Source organism: Temnothorax curvispinosus, unplaced genomic scaffold (assembly GCF_003070985.1).
Source record: "Temnothorax curvispinosus isolate PA1 unplaced genomic scaffold, ASM307098v1 QBEX01015524.1, whole genome shotgun sequence".
Classification (NCBI taxonomy): Eukaryota; Metazoa; Arthropoda; class Insecta; order Hymenoptera; family Formicidae; genus Temnothorax; species Temnothorax curvispinosus.
Genome location: NW_020225304.1, coordinates 241,787 through 262,529, shown reverse-complemented (window position 1 = coordinate 262,529; position 20,743 = coordinate 241,787). Strand labels below are relative to the sequence as shown.

The window sequence follows — 20,743 nt, the reverse complement described above, 5'->3', positions numbered from 1 at the left end:
CACGTATAAAAGAGTATGATACACGCGTAGATTATGGCGTGGACTAGACCTGGCTACAAATTAACCGACATTCCGCTTGCCGGTCTTTTTCGCGGTTGTCTCTTACCCGCCGTTTCTTTAACAGCCCTCCGCCTTTCTCCTCATCCTCGCTCATTCCTGTCGTCCCCGTCGGCTCAGACTTCAATGGTTCCTCATATTTCGAATAACTTCAGCTCGATTGCAATAAAAGCGACACCGTCAAACAGGTCTATCTAATAATACTGCAGGAATGATGTAATATTATATTTTATTATGCGTGAACAAAGCGTATTCCTAAAATTCTTTTTTACAGGGATATTAGTATGGAATAGATAATATATCCACTGCACGTTAAAACTTCGTTTTTGTATTTAATACAGTTTAGTTACATAGATTACTTCGATTTAGCTATACGATAGAAATCTTCTACGATGCCAACACATTTGTTTTAAATTAACATTGAGATGGAGTACATTAAGTATTTAAATACGCAATATTTTTTAACGCTTTTGGAGGTTTTAAGGATTTTTCTTATACAAACTAAATTTGTATTTTACAAATACATTTTGCTTTGCACGATTTTTAAATACCAAAAATATAGAGACGTATTAATTGACGGAGTTTCGAGAGATACTGCGAAGTAATAATATTTCTAAAAATTTTCTTTTGAATTTTCTTTAATGAATATGTATGAACACTTCGAGTATGAACACGTTTGATTGCTTCGTGATATTTATCATTACCTTATCAGATAGAGATAGACATGGATATTAATATAGATATATCGTGATTATTTCTAAGATCTGGGCAAAAAATTGATTGGATGACATTGAAGGCTCCCTCTCGATCCGGGGAAGGAGCTTTAAGCGTTACGCAAAACGGTTAATTTCAGCGAAGGTTATTTAGAATTAACATAAATCCTTCGCGCGGAGCAATCCGAAGGCGTCGCCGATCTCGGCCCGATAACATATGGCTCACGGAGATTACGTTAATCTGCATCTCCACACGTGTGTCGCGCGTTGCATTCGTTGCACGCGGCATTCCTAGGCGAGCGTTAGAGGCCGTCCAATCGGTAGCCTTGATTTCAGTTGCACCCAATGGTCGGTGATGGTATACTTTTCAGGAAGAGGTGGCCCAACTGCCATCAGAGTAGGAGGACAGAGAGCGGTTGTAGTGGGAGAAAATCGTAGTGGATGGCGAATGCAATCGTCAGCCATCGCGCCTTCTTTTCTGCAAAAGAGAGAAGGGGCGATTAGAATAATAATATTGTTACATTGCGAGAATGATATCAACGATAGTAAGATGCAGCGATTAGGCAAACAGCATCTTCTTTCACAGTTCACTTTGTATCCTATTTTATATTTTTTGCAATCAGTATCGTAAGAAATTTTACGATATTTTCCGATATTTTCCAATATTTTCTAATTTCGATTTTTCCACGTGACACTTGTCTATATTATATATTTTTCTTCATTTTGTTTTAATTTATAAAAATTTAGTTTCCATTAAATAGCTTAATACAGAAATGTATAATATAATAACATTAGTAAACAAAATTGGTAAAATATATCATAATTTATTCTATAGTTACGCTACAGATTTTGTTATATATTCCTAAATACACTAATTGTAAGTCTATAAATTTTTTAATTTTTGATTTGATTGCTACTAAAATAAAAAAAATTATTTATATTTTAGTATTGAAACACATGGTTTTACTTTTAATTTGTTCTCTATAGTATTTATACTTGAAAAAGAATCCTCGATTTTCTATCTATATATTTTATACGAGAACTTATCGGAATTGTTGAGACGTGCGATTATTACTTGTCGATTCATTGTGTGTGGCGACACTTATACATTTAGCAGAAAATCAAACGATGAAAATTGCTTTATTACTAGCTTAACTCTATTAAGATTTGAAAAAATAGGTGAAAAACTTTATCTGAGTGCTGTGAGATAATAGGATGTAAGTTTAAAGAAGGCCTGAAGCGACGACAGGACAGGTCAGGGCCGAGAAGGTTTCGCGGCAAAGGTGGCACAACGAATCTGAAGTCGCAGGAGCGTGGGTGCCGGCTGACATATCACGATCGTCGCCAGGTTGCTCCATATATATATATAGATATATATATTGGCGGGTCTCGGCTAAAAGAACAAAAAGGGGCCGCCACTCGCGTAGACCAATCGCGAGCGTGGTCGGCGCACGATTCGACCCCAGAAATTAGCATCGACCCCGCAAAGATCGAGTCCTCGATCTCGTTCCTCCTACTTCCTTTACATCCACCTCTTCCTTTTCGTCCTTCTCCATCGCTAATTGATTCGTTAACCCTATAGTGAGCCGTTAAAGCCGTTAAATATACTAGAGCTACGTTTCTCGATTGTTTTGGTGGCTCGTGAGATGATTTATATAAGACGTAAGTAGCGTCGTGTATTAAATGCACTTATTAGTATATTCTATTCGTTATTATTCAAGTTAGTTTTAATATATACGATTTTAGATATATTACGATATTATTAAGAAACTGTATACTCTCAATACAATGGAGTGTTATTTTCTTTATTTATTTTAATTTTTAATTAATTTAATAAAATTTAATTGTTATATCTTAGGTATTTTGTTCCATCATCGTCACACAAAATTAGAAATAAAAAAAAGATGTAAAGCAGATGATATATGTATTTAAAAAAAATCACAGACCTTTTCCTACCATAAACACGTGGTTAATTAGCAAACTTCAATCAATCTTTAATGAATACCGTAACCGATCAGGTTTAAATACATGTTTTCTTGAATATATGTATAAAACCGATCAATTACGGTATATTCAATTAAAGATTTATTGAAGATTGCTAATTAAACAACTTCCTCAACGAGCTACCTCGCACGCGAAAGAGCTAACTGTAAGTGGTGTAGTAACATGAATAACAATTAGAACGGGACTTAATGGAATTTAGATCATTGGACACGAGCGGGCGTTTACTTAATCGGAAACCTATTAAAATGGAATTCCATAACACGTGTATATATAGAGGAGAGTCGGCTGATTACGTTATCGATAAGCTATGCTAAGCTGTTAGTATGCAGTTACTCTTTATGAGTACTCGTAAACTATTTGTTATCTGAATATACTAATCCAAGGTTTCATTAAGTCTCTGAAAATTTTCTCATAAATCTGCAAAAACATTCTGAATTTTGTTTCACACTATAAAGTAGACCTCGAAGTAGACATAACAATTTTCCTAGTAATAAAGGAATAAAATTATTGTGATTTGCTTTTGTGCACATAAGAACATTATTATATACATATACTTTTTTATTCTTTTACTTACGTAAATTTTTATAATAAGTTTATAAGAATTTTTCTAATTAAAAACTCAAACGTCTGAAGAAGTCGCCTTTATGATAAAGACGTTTGTTTTTATATCATTACTGAAAAGATTGATATAGCGCAATCAAGTATTTATATAGGACTATGGGGAAGTCGGTTCGTCTAAGGCAATGCCTGTAATAGGCATACAATGGGTGTGCGTACGCGAAAATATGCAGGACATGCAGAAGGCACAAACGTATACCACAATCGTACCTGCACGAAGAATCACACGAGGTTCTCTCGAATTTAAAGCAGATGCCAGCAGTTAACCATTGCCATACATGTTGTGCGAAGTTCTCGTATGCATTACTTTGTATATATTACTCTGATGCCGAGTAATTATCTCTAATATGGAAAATAATAATACGGAGACCTTGGCTCTGGCCATTATTGGACAACATTGCATGAATACGCAACAGAAAAAAAAAGAAAAAGAGAGAAAATGATATGCTTGCGGAGTAAATAATAATGGTTTTCAAAATATAGTGTGTATTCTTTTGCAATATGTATGATTTCTTTAGCATAATGTTTTTATACGTATAAAAAATATTAGGACACTATTTTACTATTGTGATTAGTTACCAATGATTATTGATAGTTAATAATTCATATTAGCAATAAAATCATACGCGTATCATTGGATGTTATCACAATCTCTCTCTCTCTCTCTCTCTCTCTCTCTCGTTGCTGTATTGTATGTTTATAAATAGCATTTACTATTATTACGATTTGACGGACTAATTGAGCATGAACGCATATCGCATATTATCATTGACAAATGAATTGTTTAATATAATATATTTATAATAAATCTTTCCAGTCTCGATTTACACGATGATATTAACTACATATTAAATGAACTTATGCCACAAATGTTGCAACTGTAATATAATATTGCCAAAGGCCATGCGAAACTCGTATTTCTTACCTGCATTGCAATGGATTCTTAGGATCGCGTATTCATCCGCTTCGCTTTTAGATTCTTGAACGAAGATAGGTTTGTTGCCCGAAGGTCTGATCTGGATTATGATGATGACCGTGATGGCGATGAGGTTCGTGATCATGACTGATGGGTAGTGCGTGCATCTGTCTCCCGAATATACGCAATACTAACCGCAGTGTACACATTGCTCGGTTATTATCCGCGTATAGGATTTGTCGTCGTGGAAAAAGATACATAATGCTCTTGACAAACTTATCACATTGCTCTCTTGTTTAATATATTCCAATATGTATCTTATGTTAATTTGCAGTTAAGATAATATATTTATTGAAAATTGTGAATCTATATAGATTGTAAAAGCGAATGCTGCAATAAGTCGTAAAGACCGCATAGATATTCTATATTGTTCTCTGTTTCAAACGTATATGCAATCAGATAACAATTTAGGGCCATTTTTAGACTTAACGTTTTAACAATTATGTTGAAGTACATTTCACACATTTTCATCTTTCTTAGAAATGAGGATCTGTACTCTTTTTTTAATTGAATCTATTTTAAATATTATATTAATATAATATAATATATAATATAATATACAGTTGGAAATTGATCTACATACTAGTTACATATTTTTAAAATTTTCTTTTATTAGAAATTCTTGCATCCCCCGTTAGTTTGAAAAATGAGTGTGTATTATAGATAGCATAAAAAAAGATGTATAAAGAAGGTTGGGAATTGGTTAAGAACTTGCTTGGAGCGATAATCTCTGTTATCCATCCATGTCAGTGGTATTCAACGAATTATGGTTTTTGCACTTATCATAAGAGTAAAACGTGTGGGATTTTCGATGCATAAAAGCAGTAATATGATTGTAACATAATAATCGTCCGGATACCATGGACAAACTTTGTGTGTCTTCTGATCAACTTCAGCATACATATAATACACAAATGTATTAATAAAGGGAATACGCGATTATAATAAAATTCTTAGCCGTAGTTGAGCACGTTTATAGATGGTTGTTTTACGACTTCGCAGAATTTCGTTTTACCTTATTATTTTATCTTCTGCATATGCATGATTCAACAACTAGATAAAATATATACGTTCAACCGTTTCACACGTTTTCACCTACGTGTGGCGGAAGATAGTTGGCAGCTGGATAACGCGTTAATCGCGCCCGCGTTTGAATTTCGCAAGCAGTCCCGTTTTTCCTCGCATTGCCGAGTTATTACGCGCCGCGTCAAAGCTCCGTGCCGGGAACACAAATATAGAAATCGCAAAATATGAGCCGGTTTAGCCGGCCTCTCTCGTTGATTCGTCGGGAACGCGTTTGAATACGTCACGCCACAACGGGTTTACTACCTGATTTTAAGCGAGATCTCTTTGTCATAGGCAGCCTTGCAAGGCTGATATCGAGCGGGTCGAGCATACTTTAACTGACCGCAGAGAAAAATGTCTTCCCACTAGACCGCGAGGCAGAACCTAAGAATGTATGGCATTTGGTGGCACGTAAGTTTTAATGCGGGGCCGGCAATTCTATTTTTGCCCACCTTCCTCGTCGAGTGAAGCATTACCACGCTTATCCACGCTCACGTGTGTCACTGCTATCGAGGGCTTGCTTAAATACCGCTTGCGCGAGAGCGCGTATCCGGTTCTGCTTCTATTATTTCGCCAATGAGACGTATGATAAAATGCAGTCGCCACTTTATAATGGAACGCTGCCGGAGATTTTCTCTTTGTGCGAGCCAACCACACCGCGATAAACAATCTTTAAGTTATTTCAACCGACCAGCGGCAGCCTAGGGAGCTCTTTTCACGCTGGCATTATTATTAGACAGCTAAAGGAACCTAACTGTTATTTACGCTTTGGAGGAAAATATTTCCCCGAGACAATCCGCAATATCGTATATCTGCGAACAGAGACGCTCATTAGCCCCGCATCGACGCGACGTATAATAGAGCTGCGCGGCCTCAATAATGTCGCGGAGTCGCAAAGGGTTAATTAATATCTTTACGAGCTTCGACCACTATGAGTGGCTGACGAAAAATCTTGATTCCATTTCTGCCACCCGCGCGATTTCGCGCCACGCCCGCGTCGTGCCGCGCCGTTGCGAAATCATAAAGCGCTCTATATTTTCATCTCACGCAAGAGCCACGTCGACCTGCTCGTCCAGATATACACGATGCATCGTCCGCGATGCTGCATTCGCAGCGACGAAATTATACAGCGGATTATCTGACCACGTGAGCGTGCGCGCAGTGCGCTGCATTGGCGGCGAATAACGCGCCGGTTTTTGATCTCACCGCGACGATTTGTACCTGCGATCCACGCGCAAGAAGAACGTGCACCTCTTCTCGCCGCGAGGGGAGAAAGGGAGACGGAGAAAGAGAGCGAGGTGAAGAACGATTCCTTCGCGGCTTCCCTTGCAGCGACGCGACGGTTTCGCTGCCTCTTTTTACTCGCGATCGCGGTACATAAGGCGACGAGAGAAGTCGCGAGAAATCAGCAGCCGTCTCTCAGCCGTTGACAAATAGTCAAGAGAGTCCGGAGTCGCCTTTCCTACATACGTATACGTACGTGCGTATGGACTCGTGTCGCGTTTCCGTGCATGCTGTGCGCTCTCTCTCTCTTTTTTCTCTTTTCCTCTTTTTCTCTCTCTCTCTCACTTTCTTATTCGCGTGAGCGATTTTTTTTTCGCTCTCGTACGTTACAATGCGTGCATAATTGCCGGTGGGTGTCCCGCGTGTGAAGCGCAGCTGCGCGCATGCACATTCAGATGTCCGTCACGCGGAGACGTTCGTGCGTAGGCAGCCGATGCCACGGCGCGGCGCGAGATAAGATCGGCCCCGAGGCGCGATGATCGTACTTTTGGATCGGTTCTTATGATATTCGAGCGAGGGAGATAAATATGTAATTGTGCTTTTGCAATATCGTTCAGTTTATTCGCATGCGTATCCGTCTTAACGCTCTTCACCTCCTTTTTCTCTAATCACCTTATTATTTTTCCTTAATCATCTTATTATTTTAACCCCTTAAAGATCGGCATCGTGAAACCGCGTAGTTTCACGTGGCTTATATCGCCAGTTGACCCGAAAAGGTTAAAGAAATTTTTTGCAATTATTTGGTTGGGGTATAATTTTGTGCGCGTTGTACGAATTATGTATCGTAATATATTTTTTTACTACTGCTATTACTTATAATTGACCAAAGTATCTCTAACTCCTACTGCATTGCTCTACTTACGAAACAGCTTCTATATAAGGAATATATAAAATTATTTTATCCTGCAAATGGCTTTCCTCTCTTTACTTATTACTGGTCAAGTTATACATATATGTTTCTTGGTAACGTATTAAGAGAAGCAGTCTATCCTTTTATTCATTTCATGTGTTAGATAGAAGTACACTTTATGAGAGTACTATAAATTTTGAATAAATTAACGGCATAGGGCTACATCCGAGCGTATAGTTCACCACAATTTCACCATAATTTTTCAGCGATTGTATTTTAGTTTGCATGTTTCACGCGAAAATTTATTTTCCTGTTCTAAGTGCAGTTATGACTGCAGATCTTCGTTACTGATAGTTTACGGATGAATAAATATCCCGACGACAAGCGGTCACGCATTCGGCAATGATGATGACGTAGTATCACCGCTCTCTTCTAACCCGACTAATAAATTTCGCATTACTCTGGATGATTTATAATTACCTTCTCGTTACGAGTGTATTATGTCGTGCTGTAAATCTTGAATTCTTCTCGGTGCAACCTCATGCAGATTCTCGAGGGAGGAAAAGCGCAATATGTGCAGAGTAGGTTCTACATAGGACTCTGAAGAGTCGATCCGAATTCCGAAATTAGTTTCGAACATATCAAATCTTCATCCTCGAGCTTATATTTAAAGATATAACGTGAAAATTATAGGTTTAAATTAAAATAGAACTTAATTTGCAAACTGTCATTGGAAACTTCTGTATATGTTAATTGAGATACTTTTGGGAGTAACTTTCGTTTAAGTCATTATCATATAGATCTTCTTAAACAAAATAACTTTAATTTAAAAAATCTTTTTATAACTCTACTATTTTAAAAAATATCTGAGTGTGTATGCACTTAAATTAAACATATCTATACTATAATAGATATAAAGATATTAGAAGATAATTCTAAACTGCTTTTTTTTTTTTTAAATGATTATACATTTCCTATATTTTTCTATATTTAGATTTCCATGTTTGCTATAAAAAATTTTGCGGCAAAAAATTTTTCTTTAAATTTGTTTCTGTTGCAAAAACGAGAGATTAATGTATAGGAGGGAATAATGCATAGATCTTTGCATCTTTGTGATAAAGCATAGAGAAAATCACTTTATCGCCTTTCAAAAATTTCGTAATTTCAGAATTAGATATTACGAACTGCATAATTGTCGTATGTCATGCTTAGTTCTGTGTTCGTCTTCTTTTTATTAATTAAAAATGAAGAAAACATTTTTGCTATACATTCTAATTTATGTAGCAACTAATACATATGTATAAAACGGCTATATACATCACGCGATTTATATTTCTGCCGTGAATTTACTCATAAACATCAATCTTTTGTTCCGTATAATTACTCGGTTGCACCGACATGCAGTATGCGTGACACAAAATTAGTTCTAGGCTCGCGCATTTTAAAACGATCTCCACTTCTGTTTGCGGAATATACGAGCTACTATTAATAATAATTACGACGCAGCGCTACGTTACGTAGAATGTATGATGCCGCCATTAGCGGCTGACAGCTCGGCTGACGGCTCGCATCTGTGCCTTGTGCATAATTTCCTGTAACTCAAAACAACGTTTATAACAACAAGGAAAGTGACACCGTACGTCTTCACTACCCTTCCGCGACGGAATTTACTCCATCATGCCACTTCACTTAGCATTCAGCGCTCGTATTCCAAACAAAAAGTTAATGAAAGGATGCTGGCGTCCTATTTTGATGCGAGAAATGAGCGATTATGCCGTCAAAATTATTTCCTGGAAACGACTGCTATAGGTCATGGATCGTAAAACGTTTGAACGACGTTTAATTGAAAATGAATAATTAATTCAATTAGCTTCACGTATTTGATATTGAATCTGAGAGGCAATCTGTAATCTTCATCGTGCAAACGCTGAAGGGAATATTGCCATGTTTATAATTTTATACATAGATCATTTTGTAATTCTTTCTTTTTTTTTTACTTTATATATAAATCATGATTGTTTATAAATATATACTGATATATTTATTAATATTAATATTTTTCTCTTTGTATTTGTGCCTTTATAATCTGAATACAATATATTATAAATATTTTTATGATATAAAATTAGACATTTTATTTGAATCATTGTTGAATTTGAAAACAATCTACAGAGACTAATAATATTATATCTGTAAATTCTATAATAATATTATACATAAATATTAAATCTATTAAAGAAATGGAATACTAGTTGTCAGATTAAGAACCGCTTGATATGTTTTGCGAACGGAGATTAACATAGATGCAAATAAGCTTCAACGTTTTAGTGGAGTCATGACGTCTCGAGCATTCGTGAACGGAGCATTAAATCTGCAATACGCGGATATAGCACTCCTCGTGTAACGTGTTACGTAAATAAACTTCACAGTACCTCACTTGAGAGATTTATGTTTGCGTTTTCTTTACAACGAGCATGTGAGAACTTTTGCTATATAGCGACGGCTAAAAACTTAATAAACTGTGTGTACGTACGCCCTAGTTTGATTATAAATAGCAAATGGTTTATCACGATATCTATATATAAAAGGACAATTTCTTTTCGTATATATTTTTACAATGAGCATGACTTTTAAGACTAAGCGAGGAGACATGATGGAGATAGAGGAAAAAAAAAATTATTCTTTGTTTACGATAAGTATTATGTTAGGTTTGTCTCGTAATCTGCATTTTCAAGAAAATTTCGCGGTCGACTTTTAAGATGTTACATAGAAAAGAAAATCGAAGTACATTATAATCTTTACACACAATATTATTACACGCTTGTTATCATGCAGGATACACTTTCTTCGCATTTCAAACACAGCTGGACAGCGGTACTGAATAAATAAATGCATCCTTGAGGAGGCAAGCGATGACACACGGCGTAGAGAGAAAATCTCGTTCATATGTACGTGGGCGAGGCGACAATATACGTCTGTTGAAGTTGGCACGGCAAGACGAATCGGCAAGGCTTTGACAAACAATCCGCCTTATCTCGTAGGCGGATGCGATCGTTGGTTACTCACCACGTTGCTTGGCTTGGTCGTACATACCCGCGCCCGCGTACGTATTGCGAGGAGAGAAGGACGGCGCTCGAGGAACTAAACGTCCGTGGTGGTTAGCACCAGGACGCTAAACCGTCCGCGACACAAGTATTCGATTAACCCCGTGAACTGCGTTTCACGCGAATAAATTATTCTTTGCTTACCGATTCGGTGTCCTCTGTGTATTGCCATTCTTCTTTCCAGTACCAGTGGTAATAAGATACACGGCAGATTTGTCATTGTCGTTGAATTATCAGTGAACAGTGGACTAAATCATGTCAGAGAACAGCAATCCTCTCGTTGCTATCTATCGTTTTTCTCTTTTACGGATAATTATGAATTAACTTTTGAAAATATATTCAAAAATATGTGAGACCCAGAATGATTCAAGATTTTTCTTTTACATGAAGATTGTTTTTATATTTAAAATATTTACGGATTAATTGGTTATATTTATAAAATAAGAAGCTTCCTTCGCCAGTAAATAAATACAAAACAAAAGTCGTTTTTGTTCGACCCGACTGGCCAAATAATAAATATATTTAAATTTCACAACGTTTCAACCGCATTTTCGGTCCTTCTCAAGTGATTCATCAAGCTGTGCATCCTCAAATAAATTCCTCAATAAATTGATCCACAATCCTCAATAAATTGATCAACAAATAAAATCCTCAATAAATTGATATAAATATTTATATCAATTATGATATAAAAATATAACATTTTTTATTGCAATAAAATAATTTTATATTATTTTGAAAATTACTATAAATAATCTTTGAAAACAGAATTTGACACAGAACTTATATAAAACAAAAACTATTTATGAAATATTTTTTAATCTCTTTAATAATTATATTCTCTAATTATTCTAATCTATACTTTAATCTTTTTCACTGGTGCAATTCTATATTGCACCAGTAATTTGAAATAAAAAATCATAAGAAAACAGTTTGATGTATTCGTTTAGTTTTAATGTAACTTTTTGAAAAAAAGTAAAATTATAAAATCTTACTCTTATTCATCTTCTTTCGGTATAATAACTCTCTGACCATCCTTGCTTGATGATTCCCTAGGGATACGATCATCATTAACTACTCTCTGAGAACAAAAATGAACGAACGTTGCTACTCTATCGTTGTACTTTGTCATTAACTTTTCTCTATCGCAACGAGCGGGTGCTTTTTCCTGCATGACCGATGTCGGACCGTATAACTGTTTGAATACGGGATTTATTTCTTGAGCGCATTAGCCTTTTCCGCCGTGCCAGGAGACGTGGTTTTTCCGCTCCCGGACTCGATGCGATTATACGATCGGGCATAAGACTGCCTGCGTGATTCTCGAATAGGCGACGGTGACGAATCGACTCTGGCCTTTCGCGGAGCGCCCGGTATTTATCGCGGTGCCTCGTGAGCACGCGATGGCCCGGCGTGGCGTGCAATTAATTAAGGAAAATTCGCAGTAATTGATCGCCATCCCGCTTTGCCACTCAAGTTTCTCTAAGCGCATAATACTGCCCGCGTTAAAGTTCCGGGAATGGGCGATAGTGTGCACGAGCACCGCGTGAATTGTGAATTGAATACGCGCAATTATATCGGCGTACGTATTACTATACGTATAATCGATCAATCACGCTATAAGAGGTACATTTAAATAAAAATTTATTTGTTTTAATACATATCACCGTAGAGCTTTACATACATTTCTATTACGAATTATTATGCCAAACGTACAAATGTTTTTTTATGTGGATGTGATTGTTTATTATATATTTACTGTAGTTTAATTGAAAGTTTCTTATGATAAACTGTGATTAAAGTATATATGACTAAAACGTAATTTATATTTCATGTGTACAAAAGTGCGGTAGGTATTAAATTGTGTAGGTACAACATTAGAGAGAGAGACAGGTATAACGTATGTCATACAAATAGATTTGCAGAAAATAAAACTTATTAGGCTAATATATACATATGATTTCTGTTTTATTCTTTTCTTCTGTCTTTCTTTCTCTCTCCCTTCCTTCTTTTTTTCTCTGTGTCTTTTGAAAATTTATTCCAAATTAACGCAACATTAAATATGTTAAACATATCAATTATACATTACAATACAGTATAATAGGACTGAAGTATCATTGATGACAATGAGATTCGGCAGAAAATTTTTATTTCGACTGCCGTGAGAAAATTCAAAATTCCAAGTGAAATAATTGGTTGCCTGCGACGCGACGGTCAGAGTTGTTTTTATGTCTCTGCGAATGGCATAATGACAAGAGCATCATGACGACATTTAATTTTTTCTTTTGAGTCTTCAGACCGATCGGTACCACCTGTCGGTTACTCTCGCTTTACGGTTCGAGCCGGTGGCGGGTAGGATACATCGCGATAAAAGCGACGCGCCAAATACGGATCAGCCGTTCAGGACGTAAAGCTTGTTTTGAGGAATCATTAGAGATAAAATAGAAAAAAAATGAATACATATATCCTTCTTTTGCTATCTGATTGCAACCAGTCATGTGTGTACCCTTATGTTGCTACCTACTTCCAAGTAAGAATTTAAATGTATTTTTTTCCGGCGTATAACGCGCGCGCGCGCGTGATCTACTCCAGAAAAATTATTTAGCTCAGACGTGGTGAGATCGAGAAAAATTACATATTGTGATCCAAAAGCTACTTCAGAAGTTATATCCTTTTAAAAAACAAAGTTTGAAATATATTTTGAATGAATGTGAATCAGATGGCGAACGAATCAGATATTTAACGATTTAGTTTATATTTAGCTGTAATTGAAACAATGCGCGAAAATCGCTAAAATTGTATTAACTATTGACATATACATAGAAAATTAGCGATTGAGAATTTGCAATAATGGCAAGTCATAAATTTTCAATTTGTGAATTAGTGAATGTAGAAAATGTCGGGGAAAGGGATAATGATGACACAGATATAATTACACGGGTTATAATGTATTTGCTTAATCAATATGTATTTATCGAAATGATAAATTAACACACATTGCCCCAAATAACAAAATTACAGGTGGCGCCTTTAGGCGGATAGTGCTATCCGTATGATATCCCGCTAATCGGCAGATGATGCTGAATAAGCATAATTAAACATTCATGGTGTCGTCGTGGACAGACACACTCGAATTTCAGCGAAAGTTACGGTTATTACGATCCTTATCGATCCTTTGGGCAAAAGTGGGTCACATACGTACAGGATTGTTAATTGTAAAAATTAGTAACAATTAATGCAAACGTTAAACTTTGTTAATCGTTTCCTATAGATAAATAGATGAATGTTGCCTGTTAGTACTGGGCTATTACTAGAATTACTCTGAATATGACATTAGAAGAACAGAGCTTATGAAAGAATAATAATCAATTGACACCTGTCAACGATTTCACACTTTTCATTTTTTTGCAGAAACTTCGTTATTTTATTACACTAATTTGTGCAGTCCAAATATATTTAAGTTAAATAACTATACAGGCAGCAGAGAGTTCAACACGTGCATTTATAGAAATCATCCACACACAGACGATTAGTTTTATTCGATATTGTACATCTTTAATTACACGTGAAAAATTAATTATAAAATTATTCCTGTCACGCATATGTGATATCATGAGAATCATATGTAAGCGTGACCCACGCAAATGTATCAATTAGTACTCGAGTGTACGTTGATGCACGCCACAAGACACGTACGTGACATATTGTTACTCCGCAAAGATGATAATTTTATTTTATTTTATTATTAGGAATTGGGATTACGAAAAATCGTTGCTTGATCATGCTATAGAACTATTTGATATTTACTGATTTTTCCTGCTCTTTCCACACATTTCCGTTTGTAAAACTAATGCGAATTCGTTTTGCCGCTCTTTGACTCGTGTTTCACACTACTAATTGCTAAAAATCACATGCGTACATACAAAATAAATTAATTCATGTTGTTTATATTTACCGTAGTTTTTATGTTAATTCAAGTAACATATTGTTTGCTAATATTAATTGACGCAGCCCTGACACATTAATTAGAATGAAAATAATATTTTATTGCATAGTGCTATCGAATCATTAATATATCTTAATTCACATTTGTTGCGAACAGAATGACGAGAGACGTTTCTTCATCTGTGATATAAGCACGAATACAATTTACCATAATTTAGCGTATCTGCTTGCGCCGTTTACATGATTAGATATCGATCGGGACAGACAATGCAGAATGTTTTTACATGCATTCTGCAATCCATTTATATTCAATGCGTTTGCAAGTATTACGTGCGCACTCAGGTAAATCAGATTACTCGACAAAGAAGAGATACTTTACTTTTAGTTTACTCTTATACAGTTTGAAAAATTTCTTTGTTGTTAAATTGGATTTTGTTATCAAATATCGCGATGTTACATTTGAAATTAATATAATAACAAAAATAGAAAGTAATAGTAAATAGTAATAATAATTTTAATCGAATTCTGAATGTCGAATATTTAATTTATATAATTAACTATGTTCTATATCTTTTTTAATTATGGTCGCAGTTATGATGTTAACGAAAAAATTTAGTTTATCGCTAAATTATTCAATAGATCTGTTCTCTCGTTCAAAAGATATATCGAATAAATCGAGAAAAACTGAAAATTGGAAAATACAATAGATTAGTTTGTGATTAATAATATAATTATATCATAAGGCGTGCATCTCTATAACTAAAGGAATACAATTTTGATTATTTATTTTAAACTTTATTTTTTATTTTGTATTTATACGTGATGTTAATTTGTAAAAGAAGAACGCAAAACAGTCTCTATCGGGGTTAGTTTCTACTAAGTAGAGAAGCAATTATTTATTAAGAAAGGTTACATCTTACTCGCCGACAATGGTTGCAAGTGCGCTTTGAATAGCTATCGGAGACAATGCCTGAAGTCGACTTTTAATGTCAGAAGGGCGAGCGATGCATAATTTATTGGGACCGATTTCACACCGTAGCTTCTGCGCGATGTTCGAGACAATCCTTGCTTCTAAGAACCAATAGATCAATTGAGATGGTTAAATTCTAAACATGTTTGTTCAAGAACTTTGTTCTGCAAAAGGTTATATGCAAAAGGTAAAATTGAGTTATCTTGTGCCTTAACTTTAACATAAAAAACCAAATTAGTATTGATCATAGTACAGTAAAAACAATTTATATTTATTATATTTATAATTATATTTTTTGAATATATCTAGTTTGTATTTAATAATTGCATTATTATATCTCGGATGATTTAAAAAATATTTTACAAGAAGTTATTAGAAAATTTTTGCTATAAATGTAAGATAAATTAATGTTGTTTAACGGGATGAAAAAATTTTCTGAAGAGAATTATGGTAGTAATAAGAACTATTCTCGTCCGAGACTGCAAATTAATTGAAGATGGCCACAATTACACGTAATGAAAGGGAATGTTTCAATTACCTCGTTTTTAAGAATGCTGTTACTGTTGGGTATGTTCCTTAATCGCAATTAAGCGACTGCGAAAGTAATTAAGGCCGAAGACCGCTTATACCAAGTGCAGAAATGAAGAAAGGGTTCGACGTTTAAAAAAAGAGGCAAAAGTGAATAAGATGGTTAGTCAGGAGAACCTTGCAATTAAAGTATCTCGATTAAATGTTTTCGTCTGCCAATTATCTTCGAGAGATTGCACGGAGAGATGAAGTATTCGTCATTCTTATCGATGCTAGGATATCGTGTTTCATATAACTGAAAGTGACGTAGCTGCTTGTATGACGATGTTAAATCAGTTTCCGCGTTAAATATTCTTTGTAAAATATTTATAATTTTTTAATAATCTGCCAAATGACAACAGATTGTTAAGTTAATACAATATGTTTTTATTGTGTCTTTTTACTTTTTTGCATGTAAATGTGCTATCTTATGAAAATGTGAATAGGATGTCTTAATAAGGAAGCGATATTTTTCGAGAATCTCGACAGTAGTTATCGCTGAATCGTTGAACAAATCGCACGGCCCACGAAAAGGAGAAAGAGAAACTGTGTGCAGTTGTTCCCTTATAAAACAAAGGGAATAACTTGCATACCTAAGTATTCTGGTCCCTAATTAAACGATAAACGGTATGGTATTGCTGACCGGAAGTGTCGTGAATCCATGCGAATGAATGCGGCACAGTGGCATTGGCCAGATAGATCTTCGGCCGCGCGATCTACGTTCTTTTATTTTCTTGTGTACCGGATACGAATACGACTGGTATCGACTAGAAGAATCCGTCGTGTATCAAAATTATGGCTTCCTCCCATTTTTTAGACTCGGCTTACCTTAATGTACCTTCTTTCTTTTCTGATTCTTAATCTGTTTTCCGTTTAGGGCGCTCTCTTGCTACCTTTATTAACCAGTTTTTATCCTTTAGATAATAAACACACACATTTTAGTGTAAAATAAGATTTTATGGTTGTTTTTTTAATCTAAAATTGCTAATGCAATATTGTTTTTTCTTTATTGTTTAATTTTTTCCAGAATTCTACATATATTTTCTAAATATTTCTCTAAACAGACTTTGATCTCATATCAGATCATACATGACATACATACCAGATCATCAATAAGATATTGATCATTTTATATTATGTATTTAAATATATTTTGCACAAAGCATAAAATTTTCGACAACACTTGTAAATGATATTAATTTAATTATACACATAATTGTTATGCAAGCTCTATTGTGCAAATAAGATATGATAATTATTGTGAAGAATAGAGTCTATCATGCCATTCGTTAACGCATATATCCATATATATTAATATTATTTAATAAACAATAAGAATAATAATAATAAAAGATGTAACCGATCAAAATTATAATCTTTTATAACATTTGAATATAAAATTTACGATATACGCGTTATTTTTCCCATATCTTATTTTATATAACGACACCGACAAATTTCATACCTGAATTTTGTAACCTGATATGTGACAACATTACGGATCCACTTATGCGTCATTCTCCCTGTTACGTTGCTAATCAGCGCGGTAGTGGTGTCGACAAAATGAATCTGGTATGAGATCTTCGCAGGCGATAACTGCTTGAATTCATTACCACGTATAAAATACAAGATTAATTGTGATGATACTTTTTTCGTCCGTTCTCGGAACACACCGGCCACCTTTTCGCGTTCTATTCATTGTCTACTCAAGCTGGAACGACGGTATACCTATAGCGAGACCGGGCGAACCGCCGCTCGTTTTGTCTCGGTCTGATGACCGCGGTTGCAGCGTCGACGACGATAAGACACACAAAGATCTCCGATTATGATGTCCTTTGCGCCGTACACCTGCCTGACAGCTCTCTATTTTCTGATATATCGGCTGATCGCATCGACATCGCGTCGCACCGGCACGGCGATCGTTAAACGCTGTATCGAAACTGAAAGAGTAGATAAAAATCCGCCCGCTGGCGAATTTTGAAGCGCAACCGAGAAGGGGGCCTAATATTATGCGCAATGCACAATTATGCATTTTATTAAACTAGCGGGTAGGTCTGCGTTTTTTAGAATTCATCCCTCTTTGCCTACGAATCTGCCAATTATATCGGCAGGAACGATTAGTCTCGAAGGGACGTTGAAATTTGAACAAAACGTCTCGAAATTAGATGATTAGAGGGGAGATACATTGTCTTCAAGTGTCATTATCCGAAAATTATGCGCTCTTATATTCGTACAACTGTATACGAAAAATAACCCGTTGGAATAGTTACCCGAGTTTTAATAGCAGCAATCTTCCTATAATTTCAAGATATTAACCTTTCACTTAATTTTACTCATCGAGAGAGATGCATTAGAGCAATCTTCTAATTGTAATAATTTCGCAAATTCTTCTTTTATCTTTTATTTTTTTGTCAATTTAACTTGTTTTGTTAGTTTCTTTTTATTTCAACGAAATACTTGAGTGTGTTCTATATGAAATTGCTATTAAAAGTACGTTAAATGAAGGCTGTATGTACATTAAATACGGTAGAATAGAGCATGAAATTGTGGTGCAACTTCTGGGAAATAGCGTAACAAACAAGTCGTATAGTCGTGTTTAATGGAATATTAAGAGCTGAAAAATATATATTACGATAATATCTATGTGCTCGATGGTATTTTATATAGCTGCATTATAAGTAAAATACAAATAGCATACGAGAGTGCGTTGCCGCGGAAGTCCATAATTTAAAAATATAGCGTTGCAGATTTTAAGCATCCGTAGAACCGCCCTAATTAGTCTAACTACACGTTCATTAAACGTAAAAAAACCATCGATTTTCGTGTCTGTTTTATAGCGTATAAGATACAATGTCGCTCTTTATTAGGTCCGAGGATAAAATTCTAATGACACTTCCAAACGATCACTACATTATGTAAACGACACTTAACTTCTTCATTAATCATCTCGTGTAGTTTCAAAGAAATATATATTGCATATCGTATCATAAAATCGCTATCATAATATGCAAGATCATTTTGTGGTGTCACATTATTGTTTAATTTTAATCATAATGAATTTTATAAACAATTTTGCAAATGCAGTTTTGAATGTAATTTATCTTTGCATTGTATCTATAGTTGTCTAATTCTGGATATATTATTAATTTTTGATAAATAAATATTTAATAAGTTGACTACATCTATTATTGGAGAATGCAATTTTTTGCCGAAATTAATCATGACATCATGAGTGATGTTAAATTAATCAATTTATTTTTAAAATCTTTTATTAACGAATTTTGCAAAGTTTCGCGATTAATGACATAGTTAATTTTTCTCATTGTAAAAAAATTTGTGTATTGTAGAAAAAATATCTATAAAATAATTACTCATAATTACTATCGAAATGTTGGAAAGCTTTTTGTGATCAGGATTGATACGTAAGCTCGCGAATATAAAACAATTACATTCTTGAGATGTCATAGGTCGGTATTCATAGTCGGATCTTATATTTAAGACCGTCTTCGGGAAATGGTGAAGTTTTCTTGTGCAAGGACAACGTGCACGGCATAGCCGGTTGTCATAAATAGATGTGTAGAAGACGCTGAAGGAATGGCGCACAGAGGAGCGCTCAGGGAAACGGCAATTTATCGAAGAGCGCCAGTGGCTCTAATATTCTTTAATAGATATTCTATAGCCTGATTAGGGTACTTCAGATGGCTAGCACAACCCTAAATGCCGGCACTATAGCGGCGTTCCGTGCTTGAAACTTCGGTCGGCGGACGCGTACTATTAGAGGCTCCGACGTGCCGTTTTACTGCGCAGTAAATGCAGGTATATAAGGCAGGACTTTTAAATTCACTTACGCCGCACTGGCTATATACCGTTGGAATTAAAACACGAGCTTTATTGCGCCTGATCGGTTTTCTGTCTCGCTTAGTATCCTCGACTTTTCGCTTCAGGACGAAATAGATGATTGTGCGACCGCGAGAAAGTCGGAAGAAAGGAAATTGTCGCGTGCATTTTTTTTTTTTGGTTAATTGATGAATCTACATTGGTCTTTAAAAACAGTGCAAGATGCGATAATTCATAAAACCGCGCAATTTCTAGCATTTATAGTATAAAAAAAGAATAATTTAATCGTTAAGTATATAATTTTGTAACTATAACATGTGGGAGGATAGTTCATAAATATCATAATTGAAAGATCAATCACTAATTTGTTGGGGGCAATTTTATTTTTTGGAGAAAAAAGCTTTTAAATAATTGATAATAGTCGATAACAGTATTTAGTAACATTATCTATTGATAGGATATGGATGGAAACGAACAGTCCAAGTATATCCATCGACCTTTGAGAGATACATTAATTTTAGAAATATGGTCGAACATTTTTATCATTCGTCAAGGAGCCTTGATACATGCTGCGAGCTTTTTGCACAAGTAGGCACTGACTTTAAAGCGTTAATAATGCCTGCGTTTCGTCAACGTCATGCAAATGTATATTCCGCGCGGCTACTTTCTAAACATTTGCCATAAACTTCGTTTTAATGGGCACGTTGATTTAATTTGCACGGAGGTGCGACGAGAGGTATGGCCCGGCACGACGGC

General features: G+C 35.2%; 1 protein-coding gene across 1 annotated transcript in view; it reads right to left on the bottom strand.

The window, feature by feature from the left end:
* Window positions 1-347: 347 nt before the first annotated feature.
* The window catches only part of LOC112465815, a 39,465-nt gene continuing 19,069 nt past the window's right edge, over window positions 348-20,743 (bottom strand). The window contains exon 4 of the transcript XR_003042068.1: window positions 348-1,248. The gene's annotated coding sequence lies outside the window, so the exon portion shown is untranslated. The remainder of the gene's footprint in view (window positions 1,249-20,743) is intronic.